Here is a 21,565-nt window from a genome sequence, read left to right as displayed (position 1 = left end):
TAAAAGGGCAACTAGTTTAACTGCATGACTGATGACAGGCAGAGGTCTCAGACTAGACATACTCTTGCCCCACAGCAGATGACTATGCTGGTATCTAATCCTCTGCTGCCCCCTAAGGGCCTCTTCTCACTCTGCCCACTGGCCTTGATCCATGACTACTAAAAAATCATGAAGAATCCTTGTTCTGACATCCTAGTATGGTGTATGGAGTATATCCATGTATAATTGCAAAGTTTCAATATATAAAGAATATCCCTGCTAGATGTGTGGTGCTGTAATAACAGTACTTAGGAGGATAAAACAAGAGGATCTCAGGTTTAAGGCTAGCCTCAGGAACATAACAAAAATCTCCGCACCTAGCAAGTCCCTATTTCAAAACACAAAATAAAAACAAAAAGGGCTGGGTATGTAGTTCAGATGTAGAATGCCTCGGAGTTCAATGGCAAGTGCTAGAAAAAAAGAATATCCCTGAACCATAAATATATCTCTTACCTAGAAGTATACCTTCAGTGTTGTCCTTTCCATAGCACTACTCTATCTCATAAATATGTGGTTACTTGTCTATTTATCTTACCTACTAAATAGAGAGCACTATTAGCCACCTAAACCACACATGGGCATGAGAAAGGCCTTCAAAAAAGATGCCTCATGAGACTACTAAAAAAAGTAAGCAGAAAAGAACTTGACTGTAGACATGCCATCGAGGAAAAGCTTGAGTTTTTGAGGGAATGATAAAAATTCATCAGGGCTAAAGATTAGAACATTGCATGTAGTGATGGGGTAGGAGAAGAAAGTGGAAAAAGAGAACACTGGAAATGTGAGGTCCAGACCACGAGAGGCCGTATTTCAAAATTTATGCTGAGAACACTAACGATATGCTTCTGGGTAAGAATTACTGTGATCAGGTTAACATTTTTGAAAAATCATCCAAGAATTATAATTATAGCCAACCAGGCAAGGGAGGATGATTTTCAGAACAAGGTAAATGGAAGTGAGGATGGGAAGAAGTGAGAGACTTTGGAGGTACAACTGACTACAAAGGGAAGAGCTGAGTCAAGGATAAGCATGTTTCTATTTCAAATTACTAGGCACATATTGTAATAGAATTAACCGAGATCAGTAGCTCAGCACAAAAATTGAAGCCATAGAAAAGAAAAATAATAAATGAAAATGAAAATTTGGTCACATTTAAAAATGTCAGCACTTTAAAAAAACAGGTAAGAAAATAAAAAAGCAAGCCACCGGTAGGTAGAAAGTATATACCTGAAAAATGACTTGTTCCCAAGATATATAACAGAATTTTATAATACAATGATAAAATAAGACCAGTAAGAAAATGGACAAGAATTTGAACAGACACTTCACCGAAAAATGTGTGTGTGTATGTGTGTGTGTATGTGTTCATATATGGATATATATAATAACACATGAAAATGTGCCTAATATCTTGAGCTAATGGAGTGATGCAAATTAAAACCACAATAAAACAACAACATACCACCATTACAATGACAAATTATAAAACTGATAAGACTGGCATTAAACAACTGCAAATCTTAAATATATTTTCAGAGGAAATCTAAAATGGTATAACCTCTTTAGAAAACATTTTTGAAGTTTCTTATAATTTAATATTTACTCAACAATTTGCCTTCTAGGTATTTACCTCCCCACCCCCCAAAAAAACAAAAACACATGCTCACACAAAGGGCTATAAACAGCCATTCAAAACAACTTTACTCAGAATGGGCCAAACAATTCAAATGTCCTACCTACAACAGGTGAATTGTGTTGTGTTTACACACTGAAAGACTACTCACCAATGAAAAAGAATGATCTACTAAAACACACAATTAAGTGTACCTATAAAGAACTTAGCTAAACAATAGGAGCTATACACTAAAGTATGCACATTGTATGACATCATTTAGTACAGAACTCTAAAAATTACAAACTTAATATATAGTTTTAGAAAACAGATCAGTGGTTCCCCAAGACCCTGGTAGAACTGACTGAGTGAAAAGGGGCTTGAATAAATCCTTGAATAAAACAAATGTTTGTCTTAATTGTGGTGAGGTTTACAGAGGGATTAAAATTTGTGCAAACCTTTCCACAGACTATTAAAAGGCATTTTATTAAGCCAATGAAGTTTACTTCAAAAAAGAAAATAATGACTCGGTGATTTGAAAGATCATTATTGATAATCCATGAGCTATACACGATGAAGTCCGTTGGCATACTCACCTCACTGGATCCCCTTTTAATTAAATTCTAACAGCAACACCTGATGACATCCTCTCCACAATCCCATGAAGGACAACAAAAATCAATTTTCAAATGCTTTGTTTAAATTAATGTGTGATACCGAACATTAAAGTTCTTCCATCTAAAAAAAAGTATTTATTGGTTCATTACAATCCTTTCAGAGGATTCTCACTTAGTAAACCTTTATATACATTTTATTTTTATAATAAAGAGTGAAGTCAAATCACCACAGAAGTGAAGAAAATAACAAATTAATGCAGCAGAATGAAAAAGAGGCTGTGCTAATAATGATCAGTGTAACATAACCCTAAACAGCTGCTTGATCCTTTCCAGAATCGACCTCACACTTGGCTCCATCTTCTTGAGCCTTCCTCTTCTGGTTTTGGACCATCTGCCATTTGGCACATGTTTCATATTCTGAGACATCTATATTCAACTTGCACTTCTCAAGCCCTGCTAGTAATTCTAGACAAGGCCATGATGGCTTATTTTAAGATTTTGTTTTCTTTAATTTCCTTTAAAACCCGAATACACAAGGGAAACATTTAAAAATTTCAGTGACAAAACACTGCATAATTGTCTCTGGGAAGGTTTCCTTACCTTCTGTAATCTGTTAGTAGCAATTCCATAAATTTTCAAGTGTTTCCAAAGAAGAAAAGCACCATGTAAATTCCTCCAGTTGATAATAAAGAGTCTATGCAATTCAGCTAATTCAGATTCTTCATAGTTGTTGAGCATCTATAGGATTTTTCTCTTTAGCCACATTACAATCTCAGTCTTGAATATAATATTTTCATTAGTTATAGCCATATTAACACACCACTACTTTATAAATTTTACTTATCACTATAAGAAATGGAAACAAAATTCTCTTCCCTGGTCTGTGAAGTATCCAAGAGTACCCAGCTAATTCTGAAATCTAATTTTTTCAATTGAGTAGGGAAAAAAATGAGAATGAAACCAGCTTACTGAGCTAAATATAAAAAGTTTAGAAAGGAAGTGAAGAAATAAGTTATCATTTCTGATGCATTTCATCCACACGTTCACAGTCGAGTAAATTCTACACTTTAAAGCTACCTATTGAACTCCCACTGATACCGCATCCAAGGTGAAGTGAGACACACTGAGGCAGTGGTATCTTCACATATGATGATTCCTAGGAATCTGTTTTGTTTATGCCTTCTCTAAACATCCAGTTTACATGAAGTGTGGTCAAAACACTGGATTTAAAAAATTAAATTAAAAACTCTTACATATGATAAAAACAATTCAGTTTAACTCAGAAATTCAAAATAAAGTTGACCCCAGTGAAAATCACTGTTTACTCCTCTCCTTGACCATATTTTTTTATTTTTTATTTTTTCCCCAAGATATAAAGCCCACCTTAACCCTCTGTGCGAAATGCTGAGGTTTGGAAACACTGCAGAGCAGTATGCAGGAGGTCCTCAAAACATGAAAATTACCATCTTTCTTCAACTGTTTTTCATCCTTTCCCTTTCAATTTAGAGTGCTGACTTGTCCTCATGCCTAAGAATTAGTGGATATTGCTGTCCTCAGCGATAAAGAGTTCTACTATAAAAATTATCACATAAGAGACAGCATGCTGGTGCTCACATCTCTGGAAACCAGTCACAGATTTGATTTGTTCACAGATCCTGGCACACTAAACACTCACACAGCTAGTAAACAGAGCAGTTAGCCAAAGATCAAGACAGTTCACATGTTAAAATGCTCCTCTTACCAAGAAAGTACCTACTATATCTGAAAGCACCTTTAAACTAAAAACAAACATTGGAGAACCCAATTTTAAATAGACTTCCTCTGAAGATAAACACTATTTCTACTAAACATCCAAATGCTAAATCTTTTTCAGAGCTGTAGTAGTGAGAACTGCCATCCTCCTCCCATTAGAAAAATAATAAAAAGTAGCACAAACTAACCCTGTCACCTCCTGGTAGTCATTTTGTTTTTTCTTCTCCTAAAAAAACAAAAATAACTATAATATTTTTTCTTTATTGGAGGAAACAGAGTTGTATGTAATAGAGTGTTTTATACCATCCCATTAAAATCTGTATTTAGGATCCTCTTATAAAATAAAAATTGTCTTCATTTTAGTTTTAAATACTACCACACATACATTCACAGCCCTAACCCGTATACACAATTTTCTGGGGACCTGAGAAATCCAGAGCACATATTTAATTTGGCTCATGTACATGCACAAACATGCACTTGGCTGTGTTCACTCCTGAAATCAGGTATGAGAAGCATAAGTAATATTTACCTTTGAGCTTTTGACTCTGGCTCATCACAAACTGGTGACAAATGAGACACAAAGGATTACTACCTTTCCTAACTACCCACAATGAATACTAAATAGAATGAAACTGCAGAATCCCTGGCCTGGATATTAGCAAGCAAAACAAACCAATTAAGAATAAAAAGAAGAAACAAAAACAATTGAATTGTAACCAGCTTCTTTCTTTACTGGTTCCCTTCCCTTATTATCCCGTCTACTGTGCCAAGAATGATACGGGGAGACTCCTATTACTGGGTTCTTATCCAGCAGATTTTGACAAATGAAGTACAAGGACTAATGAAGGATAGAGAAATACAAAAATTTATTTTAAGTCAAGGGAAGAAGACAAAAATAGTTCCACCTACAGGGAGGAAGAGTCCCCCAAAGAGAGTAACTGCTGAAGTTCTTGGGAAATGAGATTTTATACCTTCTTGTAGCCCCACATCCACTCTTTTGTGGTTAATCATAGTTGGACCTTGGGGAACCAATGCCTTTTGACCAGTTTCAATCCTTCATGTGAATTGTTACCCTGTGAGCTGGGGGACTCTAATCTACTGGTGCTACTTGTCAACTCACCTCCTCCATCCTTGTTTACATAAGTTTTTCTCAGAATGCAGCCCACAGAAGGTGGTACAGATGACCTCTTTCAGCCTTTGCTTGTTTCCAGTTGCTCTGCGCTACCTCACAACCAACCTTGGCTAACTCCCCCATTCACTTATTGTGCCACTGTCAACACACAGGGACACACTGAAATTGATGCCATACAGTTTCTTGAAAAAAGCTGTTTTCTGTGACAATGAGTTTCAAAGAAGTAAAGGTACAAAAGAGCCCAAAATTAGCCTGAATCAAATGGTAAATCTGATATGGGAAGTTACAGAGTATGTTTTTCTATAGGATGTATGTATGTGTATGCCCATGGGCAATTATATACCTATTTTTCTTTTTCTTTTTTTTTTTAAGAAGTTTATTAGAAAGATAGAAATACAGAAAATAGAAATACAACCCCATGCCAAAATGGCATGGGGGTGGTGACTCGAAATGAATACACCCTATATACCTATTTTTCTAACCAACGACAAAAAGAATAGTAAGTAAATATACTCTTCAAAGAATAATTACAACTAATCACATCTTTTCCTTTCCTGGGTAAAATCAGAGAACAAAATTCCAAAGCCACTGCTAATACTATAATTGTTGAATTTTATTTTCTGCTGAAGATTTCCATTATTGCATAATGCCATTAAGTATGAAGGGACAGTATTAAGAAATGACAATAACCGGGCCTGATGGTACATACCTGTATTCCAGTACTAAGGAGGTTGAGACAGAAAGATAGCAGGTTCAAAACCAGCCTTAGGCCGGATGTGGTGCCACACGATTGTAATCCCCGCGCTTGGGAGGCGGAGACAGGAGAATCATGCTGGTTCGAAGCCAGCCGCGCTGGCTTGAGACCCTGTTTCCAAATAAAAAAATATAAAAATAGGTCTGGAAGTGTAACCCAGAGGTAGAAGGGTTTCCAGGAACCCCAGTACCACCAAAAACAAACAAACAAACAAACAAACAAACAAATAAAAAAAACCAGCCTGAACAATTTAGTGAGACCCTGTTTCAAAACAGAAAATAAAGGCAGGCTTACAGTGTAACTCAGAGGTAGAATACCCCTGAGTTAAATTCCCAGTATCAGAAAAACAAAACAAAACAAACAGCAACAAAAATAGAAGTGACAGGCCGGGCATGGTGGCATACACTTGTAATCCCAGCATTCAGGAGGCTGAGACAGGAGGAACGCAGTTTGAGGACAGTCTCAGCTACTTAATGAAGTCCTTTGCAACTCAGTGAGACTCTGTTTCAAAAGTAAACAATAAAAAAAATTAGGCTGGTGGTGTATCTTGGAGGTAGGATTACCCTGGGTCCCATCCTCAGTACCACAAGAAGAAGAAAATAGAAGTGACAAGTTGAAAATCCTAATCCAGGACATTTATGTATGTGTGCATGTGTGTATATTATTTTGTTTTTTGGTGCTGAGGATTGTACTCGGGGGCATCTTACCTCCAAAATACATTGCCAGCCATTTTATTTTTTATTTTGATACAGGGATTCCCTATATTGTTGAGAGCCTAGCTATATTGCTGAAAATGGCCTCCAACCTGTGATCTGCCTATCTCAACCTCCCAAACACTGGGATTACAAGCCTGTGCCATCACATCCAACTCCAAAACATTTTTAAAATGGACTTTATTGAAGAAAAACAATGATACTGTCTTAGTTTTCTACTCCCATACCTACCTCCATCGCCTGGTCCTCTGCGCTGTGACAGGATCCCTGACAATCCACTCTCATTTATTTCCTAGAAGATCACTTTGGGTTAAATCTGATGTTCTCCATTCTATCTACTCAAAAACTGGCAAGTTTTCCCAACTGCCCAAAGACTTTACTCCACATAAGGATAAAAGTGGTCTCTTGGTCTTCGCAGAGTCACAGCTTGCAAGAGTGGCATGCCCATGTGCTTAGCTGCACCCAATCTGACATGGATTCAAGAGCACCCTGGCAGTGACATCTTGGGAGAGACAGGAAAATTATACCTCTACCTCAGGTACACAGAAAAGAGAAACTATCCACCCACACCAGTGCTACCAGCTAGCTCTCCCTCTGGTTCCCATCAGCCCCACACAGTTGTGGTGACACTAGGCTGAACACAGCTGTCTCTGTATGATTCATACCTACATGGCTCCTCTTCATCCCCACTCACTTCCATGAGCACCAAAGGCTTGCATCTCTCCTCCCCTTTTATCTTGTATTAAAAGGAGTACAAGGCTCTGAGCAGAGACCCCTTTGTCTTCCTGATTAGATCAGACATGTAAATAAACACATCTGTTTGACAAGGGCACAAGCAAAGCCTTAAATAGTAGCCTTGCCCAAAAAAACATCATTAAGTTCTGCTAAAGAATTATTACAATTAAGACTTCTCATGACAAAGCAGCTTTCACACAGCTAATCAAACAAAAACAACACATGGAACAAGACATCATTTCACAAACCCACTTGCTTCCTCTTTTGAATATATTAAAAATACCGTTACTTGGAGAACCATAGAAAGAAGCAATTGAATAAAACAGTCAAGAAAATTCATGTCCTCAAAACAGGGCACTATGAAAAAATCATGGTCCTCTGAAATAACAACTCTCCCCAAAGCCGGCAAAATCCTTTTAAGGAGTCTGTCTTAAAGAATTCAAGTTATTGTTATGAATCTCTCATCTTCCAATTTTGTCTCTATTTGTTCATAAAACTGAATGTCAACAATATATATTTTTATTTGTGAAAGTACCTCTAAAAGATTTTCTAGTTTGTCAGTCCAGAAGAGATTATTAACCATCTTTACAGCTACATTTATTCAAGGGAAAATTCAACGACTTGCCTCTGTTTACTTCTGCTTTTTAAAAAGACAGCTTCATCGAAGCTTAGGTAACACCAATGTAGTCTGCATTTGTATGACACAATTTCTTAATTTTCTAAACATTTTGAAAATTCTTCAGTCCTACTTCTCTGTTTTCTTGTCCTGGGCTAAAGACAGTGTCATCTAGAACAGAAAACCCCTTTCGCTATCCTTTGTCTGTGCCCATTTTTCAGCCAGCCTGGCATCCAGACCAGAAAGAATCACCAGACTGCAGCACTGCACCTTGTCATGACACAAGTTCTCAGTAGGCAGACAATCACAAAACACGATGCTGTACTCTTCCAATCGGATAATCACCCTTCTAAACATCACAATTCCTGACATGTGGACAAAAAAGCAAGATTCCCCCAGCTGGCCTCCCTAGACCAGCTCACACCAGCAGTCCACCTTGCGAGGCTGAGTCATGCTACTTGTTTACTATCTCTACAGCATTATACCCTTCAAACGGTGCACATTGTGTTCCTTGACTGCTAAGTCCTACCCCCTAACCATCTGGCAAATCCACAGTCCTGAGGCCTAAGCATCTTTCCTGGCTAAGGCTTTGCCGATGCCAGATAGCAATTTTTTTAATATACTTTTATTGGTGCATTGTCACTACACATAACTTCACAAATGTACGTATAAATGTTTACTTTTGCCTTCAGTGCATCCAGCAGATTCTATATTCTCTTACTTCTTTTAAAGCTTCAATTGCACTGAACTATGATAATTTGTTCTCATGCCCCTTTTTTTCTCCTTGTTATGGATTGGGTTTGGAATGTCTCCCAAAAGACTCATGTGTTGAAAACATGTCCCTAGTGCAACAATATCCAGAGGTGAAATAATGGAATCAGGGCTCTAATCTTATTAGAGGACAAATCCACTTCGGGGTTAATAATCTGAATGGGTTTACTAGGTGGCAATTTAGGCAGGTGGGGTGTAGCTAGGAGAATCAGGTCTCTGAGGGTGTGGCATTGGGGATTACATCTGTCCTTGGTTTCTCTTGCTCTCTCTTTCTCTCCTCTTTCTCTTTCCTTCCAGCCTCCATTGAATTGAGCTTAGCTTTCTCCTACCACTACAGGCTGCCTTGATGTCTTCCATGTTGTCAGCTGACTAAGGACTGACCTTCCGAAACTGTAAGCCAAACTTTCTTCCTCTATATTGTTCAGGTCAGGTATTTTGATCACAGCAACAGAAAAGCAGACTTTAATGATATCTAATCTCAATGTAATTTCTCAGACAGACCTTCCCTGAAGATGAAAATTTAGCTTCTTATGTTATATGTTCCCATTCTAATCTCTTGTTCCCTTTCTGTAAACTCACAGATGTTGGCATTTACACCATTTCTGTTTCTGGAAACCTCAAGGTTTTTGACTATGGGGTGCTCAGCGATCTTGTTCAAAATGAATTTCCTAGTGCTTTGAATGAAGTCTGGAATCTGTACATTTTGAACTGCTTAACACATCAGATGAATAAATAAATGCACTGTAAGCTTCTTGAGAACTACAACTATAGCTTATTTAAATTTGAACCCCAGCCAGGTGTGGTGGCACATGCTTGTAATCCCAACACTTGGGAGGCTGAGACAGGAGGACTGCACAGGTTCGAAGCCAGCCTCAGCTACTGAGTGAGGCTCTCGGCAACTTAGTGAGACCCAAATAAAGTATAAAGTAGGTTTGGGAGTCTTGCCTAGAGGTAGAAAAGCCCATGGGTTCCATCTCCAGTACCACAATAAATAAATAAATAAATAAATAAATAAATAAATAAATAAATAAATAAATTTGAATCCCTGGCCTAAGTCAGTGAGCATTAATATTTTGAATCAATGATTGACCAGCAAATTGGGTGTTCCTCATTTATACTCTAAGAATATAATCAGTTTATAACAAATTTGATTTTCAAGGATATTGTACAACCTGGTTTCTTAAAACTTATAAAAACCACAGACATGCAAGATAAAAGTACTGGAAATTTGAAATTTTAAAAATACTTTTTGTTGTAATTATCTCAAAAATATTGTACTATACCATAAAATTCAAAAAACCAACATATATTCATCCTTGTTTGTTATCAAGCATGGAAAAATTAAATCACAGATAATTCAAGCTTTCAGTTTAATTTTGCTTTCAATATTATTTTCTACTTTTACTTGCCTATTTAAAAAAATAATCAATTAGTCATAGTCAACATTTATATGCAGAGACTATAATAGGCAGTATGGAGAAGTGCAAAAGAAGCAGGAGGGAAACAGATGGCCCCATGTAATATACATAATAAAATGTCCTGCTTTGTTCTGCCATTCTCGCATATTATGCATTCAATCTGTAATGCTTAATATATATATTTTTGAATAGGTGTTTTTTTTCCAGTGATTAGACTTACAGTTCCTTGGCAACACATACCTTGACTTTTACTTAACTTACCACTATTTAGCCTTTTCTTTCCATTTCAATTCATACATTCACTGATCAAATGTTTATTGAGTACTTGCTCTGTATCAGTTCCTCTGCTGGAGCCAAAATATATAGTAGAGAGAAAGAGAAAATACCTCCCTACATGGACCTATATTTAATGCATATGGGGAGGTTGAGGATGGAGTAAAAATTAAGCAATAAACAGTTATGAGAATATTAGCTTAGGAAAGTACTATAAAACATGTAAGTCAAGTTAAGGGGCTAGAAGAAACTAATAAGGATGAGAGCTATAGCTGTATAACATAAAATTATCAAATGCATGTAAGCAAAACCCTGTATTAAGGGAAGTGGAACAATGTTTGATCCATAGAAAACAACAAGTGCAAAATTCATAGTTAATCCTACTAGTTCTGAGAACATCAGAAGAAAGTTGGCCTGCACTGGAGCCCAGTGAGTGAAAGGCAGATAGGGATAAAAGTTAGAAAGAACCAGACTGCATAAGGCCAAAACCGACTTTGGTAAGCAATTTCTACAGTTGGATTTGGAATGTTTCCCAAAGGCCCATGAGGTAAAGGTTTGCTTTCCACTGTAGTGCTATTGGGAGGTGGTGAAAACTTTAAGAGGTGGGCCTAGTGGGAGTCCTTCTAATCAACGGGGTGTGCCCTCAGAGGGGATAATGAGAACCCAGTGCCTTCCCTTTTCTCTGTTTTGCATCCTGGCGATGGACCGGATGGTTTGCCATGTGCTGATGTCATGATGTGCTGCCTCCCCGCAAATCCAAAACAATAAGGCCAGTTCATTATTGACTGAAACCTCCAAATCTGTGGGCTAAATAAACCTTTTAGCTTCATAAATTTATTATCCCACGTACTTGATGTAATAATAGAAACTTGACTCATACAGCAGTTTAAACTTTATAGTCATGTAATGAGAAGCCTATAGAAGTTTTGAGCAGGGGAGTGACATAATCTGATTTGTATTTAAAACCATTACTCTGCTTTTTCTGTAGTGAATTGGCTAAAGCATTACAAAAGTGGAAACTGGGAGAACTTGTTGGAGGTCTTGCACTGGACCAGACAGAAGGTGGTCATGCTTGGAATAAGGTGGTAACATAACAATGCAGGTGGTCAGCAGTGGTCAGATTTTGTTCAAATATAATTTAAAGAAGAACCAGAAGACAGGACTTGCTAGTGATTTTCATGTGAATAAGGAGGAAATAATAAAGGAACACTTCTGGGTTATTTCTCTGAAAAGGGTAAATAGTGACTCAGGTATAAGATGTGAGTGACTAGGAGAAAAGCCTAGAATAAGGCTCTCAAGAGCAGATGCTCTATAAATGCTAATTCGGTAATTGAAAAACAGAAAGAAGAACAAATTAATGCCACTGCAAGCTGTTTATATAAGTGATAACAAGTACATAGCCTCAAATTCCAACACTATAGCAATTCACCAAGTAACAGTAGTCATAAGAGTAAGACTGAGGAGAAAACAACACCCTGAGATATATCATCCTTAGAAATTATAATGAAAAATTATTTCAGATAATGGTAGGGCTTTAGCTTCAAATTTTACAAATTTCATGAATTTCTCTATTAATTAAAATTGGTTTGAAGTTATTTTCTGAATAATTACCAATGGATTAAATTCATTTATCTTTCCCTTGTTTAGCAGAAGATGCTGCTGTTCTTCATTAGAATCTCTTACCTCTATATACTCACGATTTCAGAGAAGTTAGAACTGGCAAGCTAAATTGTCTTTATTAATTTTCACGATGGTAATCAGCTGAGAACTTCATCTTGACCTCTATGTAGCACTCAGAAAAGATAAAGACTGGTTGCTATGATATCTTAATAACGTAAATATCCATTCCATCAGGCCTTGCTTTTGAAATTCATTTCAGAGTTTAACAGTGAAGTATCAGACCCTTAATTGGTGAGGTTTGATTAATCTGTCCTTTCTTACATCCACATGGCCCATTTGCAATAGGTTAAAGTTGTTACATTTTTCAAGTTACAACAGTGCAGATTTCTGTTTCCTTTTTATCTCTTCTTCTTTTATCAGAATATAAAGTATTGCTACTCTTCAACGTGTACTAATCTATTTTGGGTAATATTCTAGCCACTTAAATTAAAAGCTTTAGACATTTAGTAAAGCATTTTTTCTTGCTAATTTTGAAAAGGTCCAAATAGTAGACACTGGGGTAATAATCATCATCCCATTTGTATAAAATTTTTGAAGATAGAAAATGGGAGGGGGAGATACTATTTTGCTGTTTATCAACTAAAATTGTAAATTTCTGCCATTATACTGTACTGTAAGCCCTCATAATAGTTTCAATTGATAAGAAGTATAACAATCTTGTTAAGATTTATAGCTGAGTTTCATGTTATCACAAATGAAGGAATTTTAACACACCAGCCCAAACCCCAATTGCAATTATGCACAGAGGGCAATTACAAACCACACATTAACTTAAAAGCTAGGAAGCCATTTTTTTTCCTCTTTGGAATGAAAACTAAGTTCATGGCTGATTCCAGAAAATACCTCTCTTAGAAGGGAGTAAATCATTGGAATACTGCCAGAGGCATATTTGCTTCTAGGACATTTTAAAAGATCTGCTAATTCTATACCATTTCTGTCCCCAAAAGTCTCCTGTCCCATGTTGGGCCACATATTCATTATCATATTCCATGGGGGTTGGTTTCATTTGTATACTACAAGCTAGCTACTTTATATGCAACTTGAATCCATAGACTATGGAAAGGTTTTGTTTGTATCAGTTAGGATACTAGTATGTTATTCTTTCCCTATCAAACTAACATTTCTGTTTGGCTGGGATTGACTCATCCTTTATAGAAAGTCCCACTTAATGGGGTCTTTTCAAAATGTCTCTAATTCAGCCTGGATGTCTCCTTAGCCTGAATAAAAACTTGGTGGCTGCTTAAAGCTGCCACAAAATATTGAGTGCTTTGAGAAGTCACTGTTCTTAACATTAAACTATGGACTCTGAAATGGGGCTCTGTGTATCTGGTAGTAGTGTGTTGTTGTTGTTGTTGTTGTTGTTTTGTCTAATCCATATAATGGTCTACCAGCAGCTCTGTTTTGGACCAACAAACTCTAGAAGAGAGACTTCCTGTTCACTGTGCTATTTCAGGCAATTGTAATCAGCCTCTTGTGGAAGCTTTTCCAAATCAACATCTGGTAATACGCCAGTGCCTCCAAGAGCTCTTGGGAACACAGGCCCAAGTTCTCCCAGTATCTTTCTTACAAATTCAACTTTGAGCCCATGCAAGAATTGGAACCTGCAAGTGAATGTGGATCAGCAAGCCTCCAGTCAGGAATGAGACATCAGAGTTCTCTTTTGGGGAACTCTCCTAAGACGGCTTTCCAAAGGCCATATCACTTTGCACTGATGTGGGAGGAAAAACATCTGCAACAGAAAACAACCAAACTTTGTTTAAATATGCTTTTATTGGTGCATTATAGTCCCACATTATAATGTAAATCACGTTGACAGTGGCATACATGCACACACTACTTGCCCCTGCTGCCTCCTCATTTTCCCCTTCTCATTACAGATTATGGAGATGATGGTGGTGGTATATTCACATATGTACACATAATCAATGGTAGTATTAGTGAACCTCCATCTTTCTCTCCTTCCTTTCCCTTAGAACACCTCCCTGACTCCACTAAGGTTTCTCCTGACTTACCTAGAACGCTTCTGGAATAATAATTACTCCCTAGCTTGCAAATATTAGATAAAACATATGACCTTTAGCTTTCTGTGACTGGCTAATATTTGTATGCTCATGTTCATAGCAGCACAATTCACAATAGCCAAATTATGGAACCAATCTAGGTGTCCATCAACAGAAGAATGTACTACAAAATTATGAGGAATATACACAGTGGAATTCTAGTCAGCACTAAAGAAAAACAAAAATATGTCATTTATAAGAATATGGAAGGAGCTGGAGAACATTATGTTAGGTGAGATTAGCCAGACTTTTTGTTCTGATATCAACATGAGTCTGTGGTACCAAGATGAATCCTCTGTGTTCGAAGTAGAAGTAATGGACCAAAGAGGTAAGAATCTTAGTATTGATTTCACCGTCTTCTCATAAGTCCTGATACTGTCTAGGGTTCTCAAGCGGCAATTCTATACACAAGTTGATTTTATTATCAACAAGTTTTATGCTTTCATTTTTCTATATTTTTATATTTATTTCTTATTTTGTGGTATGGATCTCTGGATCACTAAGTAGTTGCTTTTCTCATCTCCAGTGACCTGTAAGCTACACATTCCACTTAATTAACTTTTTGTTCTATACCAAAGTCTAAGAATGATTCAATAACTTTGAAATCCCATGTATAAGATTGGATTGCAAATCTAAGAATAGCTCAGTATTTTTTAAATCTTACCTATATAAGATAGTAATTACTTTAGCACAGGAAATCTGCCTTTTCATCTTGGCCCAGCTCAGTACCTGGCATATTTTATAAACTGAAAAGATGTTGTTTCATGATGTAAATTACAACTGACTGTATGTCCTCCAATTGCACTCCTCAAACTTCTTAGAATACTAAACTTGGGGTTGAACCGATTTACTTTATCCTTTGTTTTAATTTTATATTTAATTCATGAATAATTTTGACATTTTACTCTGGTTATGCAATTAATTATATAGCAAATTTTAGAGAACTCTTAGTTGACCCATTTTCAAACCATGAAATAATTTTTTCTTTTTGTATCTTTTTCTTGTTGATTGTTGTTCATAACTCAGTTTCTCCATTTAAATTTTATTTTGAACTACCTCTTAGATTGAGGGGGCATATCTTCACCAGTTGAATGATGTATACATGAGTACCATAGTTTCTGTAGCATTAAATATCTGAAAATAATATTTGTATTTAGAAATTAAATATTTTAGATGACATAAATTAATAGAAATATTAGACTAGCATGCACATATTAGTCATTATATGTAAGATAAATAATGCTATTATTGATAAGTTATTTAATGAATAAGTCTTTCACCAAATCAGAAATGCCATTGCTTATTAAATATACTTTTACTCCATGTTCTACAGATAAAGGTAACACGTTGCCAATTTAAACTATCATTTGTAAGGCAAATCCCAGTTAAAAAGATTAAAATGTTAAAAAGTACATCTCTTAGAATGAAAATAAGATAGATATCAGCATATTTATTTTCTATGTAGAGCAAATTACATATTACATGCTATGCAGTCTGTATTTTCTTCCTGGGTATGGAACATTCATTCAATATCCTAAGAAAAGTATGATAGCAAATTGTTAAAAAATGAAGAGAAGGAAGACTTAATGAATGAGGAATAGAAAACAAGGTATAATTAACATTACATACAGAAAATGTTCCTTTGTAAATATTGATGTAATAAGCAAAACACTGGTAAATTAGGCACAAAAAAGAGTTCAGAATAAAATATTATACATAGCAAAGCATATAAAAATAATTTAAAATGTGAGATAATATTAAGTACAAATTCTAACTGGAATAAATACATTTTGAAAAATAAATTCAGTCATGAAGAGAAACAAAACCAGGTAGTAAATTGAGAACATTATCAAAGAAATATCAACTCCACCACTCCTTCATCACTTCTGGACTTCAGAAATTAAAGATACAGTTTCAAAAACATTTTTATTTTTTTGAGGGGGGGTCTTAGGATGGAACCCAGGGGCATTTGACCTCCGAGCTACATCCCCTGCCCTATTTTTTATTCTTTATTTTGAAACAGGGTCTCACTAGGTTGCAGAGGACCTCACTAAATAGCTGAGGCTGTCCGTGAACCGCAATCCTCAGATCTCAGCCTCCCAAATGCTGGGATTACAAGCGTGTGCCACCACACCCGGCCAAACACATTTTTGAAATATTTCACACAAAAATCATCATTTAAATTCAACTGAATTGTTACAGTTCTTAAATAAATATATAAATTATAGCCTAACATACTCTTTCCAATATGAACAAAGATATAATGAACCATAGAGAGATAGCCGCAGAGTAGCCAGAGAATCTTTCTTCAAGTGTTTTGCAGATGAATTAGAAAAAAAATGTCATTTTGCAGATAAGCAACTCTAAAGAACTTATGATGGTCATATTTTCAAATAGGATGTGATTAGAAATTAAGACATAAGCATATTTATGCTTATTTATTATTATCTAAATGTGAATATAATGGAGCAAAATCCTAAATAAAACATTAGTTAATCAAATCCAGCTTAGTATTTAAAATTAATATTCCTTTTACTTATACTGGGAATATATAAACTATATATGAGTTTATCAATCAAATTAATATTATGAATCAGTCAAATAAAAAATACTTAAATAATTTTAACATATTGAAAAGATATTAGATGAATATTGATATCCATTCTTAAATAAAAAGCTCTTTAAATCTTGAGTAGAAAGTTATTATGATAAAATCAGTCACAACCTTTTCAGTCAGCCTCATGCTTAAATATTGCATGTATACCTATTAATGTCAAAGACAATAATCATGTTCTCTATAAATGATGCAGGTGTGATTTTTAAAATCAGATAACAAATTAAGAAAATTAAATATAATAAAATACCAGAATATAGGAAAATTTGTAAATATTAACCTACCTAAAATAGAAGTGAACTGAATATATCAAGTAAATTTATTAAATTGAACAATTAAGCCAAAAATTAAAATTTTCAAAAATATAAAATGTAAAATAAATATTTCACATAAAGTACGAACATAAAACATAAAAAATATAGGAGAATTAATGGCTGAGGTAATTAAAATACCTATCGAAATAAAATTATAAGCTTTTACTTAGAACATAAGAGAAAACTTAATATTTAGAAAAAATAAAAATTGTGGGAAAGGCACAAGTCTGTAATGATAAATTATTCCCTAAATTTAACTACAAATTTATTTCAATTTCAGTCGGGACACTAATTTTTCCCCATAAATCAGTACAAATTATTCTAAAGTTCCCTGGGTGTCCAGAAAAATTAAGAAAAAGGAAAAATTACAAGAAAAATCTAATGCTTTTAGATTCTAAAGTGTCTTTTAAATTTATCATAATTAAGGAAGTATGATACCTTTAAAATAGAAAATAACACAAATATACAAAAATTAGATCCAAGATTAAGATTGATTTTCAAATTGACACAGAAAAGATGAATAATTTAATAAAATTTGAGATAACTAGTAAGCAATTTAGGAAAAAAATCAAATAGATTCCTGCTTTATCCTTATCCTAAAATAAATTAAAAGTAAATCAGATATTAAATTTAAAGTAAAAACATCAAATGCTTTAGGCATATATTTATATAGAACTCATTTCATACCAACTTGGTGTCATTTTATATATTATAAACATTATATTATAGATGCAATAGTATAAATATGATATCAAATAAGAATCATAAGCAATGTTTTATTTTACATAAATTTAAAATATTGAATCACTTAAAAATGATTATATACATCTATAACACAATCTTATTTTGAAAAAATCAGTAACATGACTACTTGTACAATTATAAAACTAAATGTTTAAAGAAAAATTTTTTAATTCCAGATTTTTTAATTGGTGCATTATAATTATACATCATAGTGAGGTTCAGACTGATAAATTTACACAGAACTCCTTGTGTTTCTGGTTGGTTCCCACCCTATTACCCCCTACCCAATAGATAGTCTGTACATTAATTCAAATAACTTCATGTATGAACAAGTGATTATTTGTATAATTACCATCATCAGATCTCCTCTTTATCCTCCTCTGTCTCCCCCCCTTCTCTTGCTCTTCCTCCCACATCCCCTTCATTTATCTGAGGTATTATTTCTCAGTTTATATCTAGCTTCCACATATGAATAAAAATATAAGGCCTTTCATTTTCTGTGACTGGCTATCTCACTAAACATAATATTCTCAAGTTCCATTCATTTTTCTGCACGTGACATCATTATGTTCATTTTTATGACTGAGTAAATTCCTATATATATATATATATATATTCATAATCTATTCATCTGTTAATAGATGGTACCCTAGGCTGGTTCCATAGTTTGGCTATTATGAATTGAGCTACTATAAACATGGAAAGTATGTGTCCCTATTATAATCTAATTTCAATGCCACTGAAAGATTCCCAAAAGTAGTATGGCTGGATCATATGGTAGCTCCATTCCCAGTCTTTTAAGGAATTTTCATACTGATCTCCATAGCAGCTGTATTTTCAATACCATCAACAATATATAAGTTTCTTTATCATCACATCTTTGCTATCTTTTATTGTTGTTTGTATTCTTGGTCATTACCATTCTAACAAGGGTTAGATGGAATCTCAGTGTAGTTTTGATTTGCATTTCCCTTTCTAATGATATTGAACATTTTTCATATATTTATTGATCATTTGTGTTTCTTCCTTTGAAAAGTATCTATTCAGATCCATTGATCCATTCCCCAGTTTTTAACTGGGTTCATTTTTTTCTTAGTACTGAGTATTTTAAGCTCTTTATATATTCTAAGTATAAATCTTCTATTAGAGAAATAGCTGATGAAGATTTTCTCTCATTCTTTAGGCCCTCTTTTTAGGTTCTTGATAGTTTCTTTAACTGTACAGAAGCTTTTTCATTTGATGTAATCTCATTTATTCATTTTTTATTTTATTTCCTGGGCTCAGTCAATACCAGGGCTTATATGTGGAGAGTTTGTTCTAACTTTCTAGTAGCTGCAAAGTCTCTGGTCTAATTTCTAGATTATCCATCTTGAGTTGACTCTTGTACAAGGTTGAAGACTGGAATTTAGTTCCATTTTTCTACATAGGGTTAACCAGTTTTCCCAACACCATTTGCTGAAAAGGCGTTCCCTAATATGCGAAAGCTAAGGAGAAATGGATAACAGCAAGAACTCTAGATGAAGAAGGAGATCCTATAAAGGTCAAATAAGGTCACCTAACTGAGGGGATGAGAAGGGAGAAGAGGGAAACTCTCTAAAGCACATGATGCACTTAAACATATCAAAGTCAATCACTAAGCTAAGCATGGGAAAGGGATGGGGAAGGAATGGGCAGGGATCAGGTATAGGCTAATTGGATGATATGTGCATATATGTCTCCATAAGTCTTTTTATCCCATTAAGATGTATGATTACAATGTACCAATAAAAGAATTTAAAAATAAATAAATTCCTATCTAATTCTACATAAAAGGCTGTCTTTTCTCCAGCGTCTGTTTTGGCTCCTTTGTCAAAGATTGATCTGCTATAGGTGTAGGTTTCTTTATGTATCTTCTATTCTGTTTTATTAATCTGTCTTTTTTTGTGACAGAACCATACTTTTTTACTGAAATAGCTTTATTATATAGTTTGCAATTGGGTATTGTGGTGCTTATGGCATGGTTTTTGTTGCTAAGGACTTTTTTGGCTATTTGGGGTCTTTTGTTTTTACACATCAGTTTTAGGAATGTTTTTTCTATTTATGTGAAGAATTATATTGGTATTTTAATGGGGATTGTGTTGAATCTAAATATAACTTTTGGTAGTGTTTCAGTCAGCATTCTTGCATCAATGATCTAAAACACTGTGTAATTTAGAGGAAAGTAAATTGTTTTTTTTAAGTTTTCAGGTTTATGTACGGCTGGGACTATAAATCTCAGGGTGAAAAAGAGGGAGATCACATGGATGGTGCTCTCATCATGGAGGCCAGAAGCCAGAGAAAGAGAAGAGGGAGGAAGCAACTTTTATGCAATCCCCCAAGCTGCACTCCCAGGGACTCACCTCTAGCCACATCCAACCAGCCTAGGTCACCAACCAGATAAATCCATTACAATGAATTACTCACTGCTGCATTTACAATCATCATGACTCAATTAAATCAGCTTCAAACATTAATAAATGAGCTCTTTAGGAAAAAATTTATATCTAACTATAACAAGTAATATGACCATTTTGATAATGTTTATTTTATCTAAACATGGGAGGTCTTTCCTTCTTCTAATGTCTACTATTTATTTCATTAATGTTATTTAGATTTTATCATAAAGGTCTTTTACTTCCTTGATTAGAGTATACCTAGGTATTTTATTCCTTTTGAATCTATCATGAATGGAAATTTTTCTGAATTTCCTTGTCAGTAGATTGACTATTGATATATAGAAAGGCTACTGACTCTTTGAAGTTGATTTTTAGACAGTGTACTGGTCAGCATTCTCAGCCAGAATTTAAAGACCTGACCACTTAACTTACAGAAAATATGATTATTTTTTATAATTCGTCATGCCCTATTTAAGTATTGTTTCTTGGGCCTTTTATATCACAGCCCCTGGGCCTGGGCCTGGGCCTGGGCCTGGGTCTGCTTCATCCAGATAGACACTGGTTCCAAGACCATTTGGGCCACTGTTGACCCCAACTTTTTCTGTCACCTCCATCATGGCCACTGCTTCCTCTTGGGCTTTGCTCCTCACATTATGTAGATTGGAAGCAAGAGAGACAAAGCAGGAGGAGGAGGAACCACATATAACCTCCAAGGCTGCACCTCCAAGCATCCAATGCTTCCAGACACACCCTACCAGCCCAGACTACACTCTAGATAAATTCACTATAATGGTTTTATTCACTATTGGCACTAAAACCTTCAAGACTCAAGTACATGAGCTACAAACATTAATAAATAAGCTCTTTAGGGGACATTTCATATCTAACTATAACAGCCAACTACTCTGCTCAATTTGCTTATCAGCTCTAATAGATTTTTAGTTGATTTTATTGGGCCTTCTGAGTTTAATATCAAGTCATCAGAAAATAGAGGTAATATCACTTCTTTTTCTAGTTGTATATCTTTTCTTCTCTTGTCTTATTACTTGAGCTGAAAAGTCAAGTACTGTATTGAATAACAGTGGTGAGAATATACATCTTTGTCTTATTTCTGATTTTAATGGGAATTCTTTCAATTTTTCTACCTTCAGTATGATATTGACTTTGGTTCTTTTCATAAATTGCCTTTATGATATTGAGACAATTTTTTTTTATTCCTAGGGTTTTTGGTGTGTGATTTTAGCATGAAAAGTCATTGAATTTTATCAAAAGCTTTTTTCTGTAGCTATTGAGAATATCATGTGGTT

The sequence above is a fragment of the Muscardinus avellanarius genome, assembly GCF_963383645.1.
Source record: "Muscardinus avellanarius genome assembly, chromosome: 8".
Lineage (NCBI taxonomy): Eukaryota > Metazoa > Chordata > Mammalia > Rodentia > Gliridae > Muscardinus > Muscardinus avellanarius.
Note: the sequence above shows the minus strand (reverse complement) of the source record.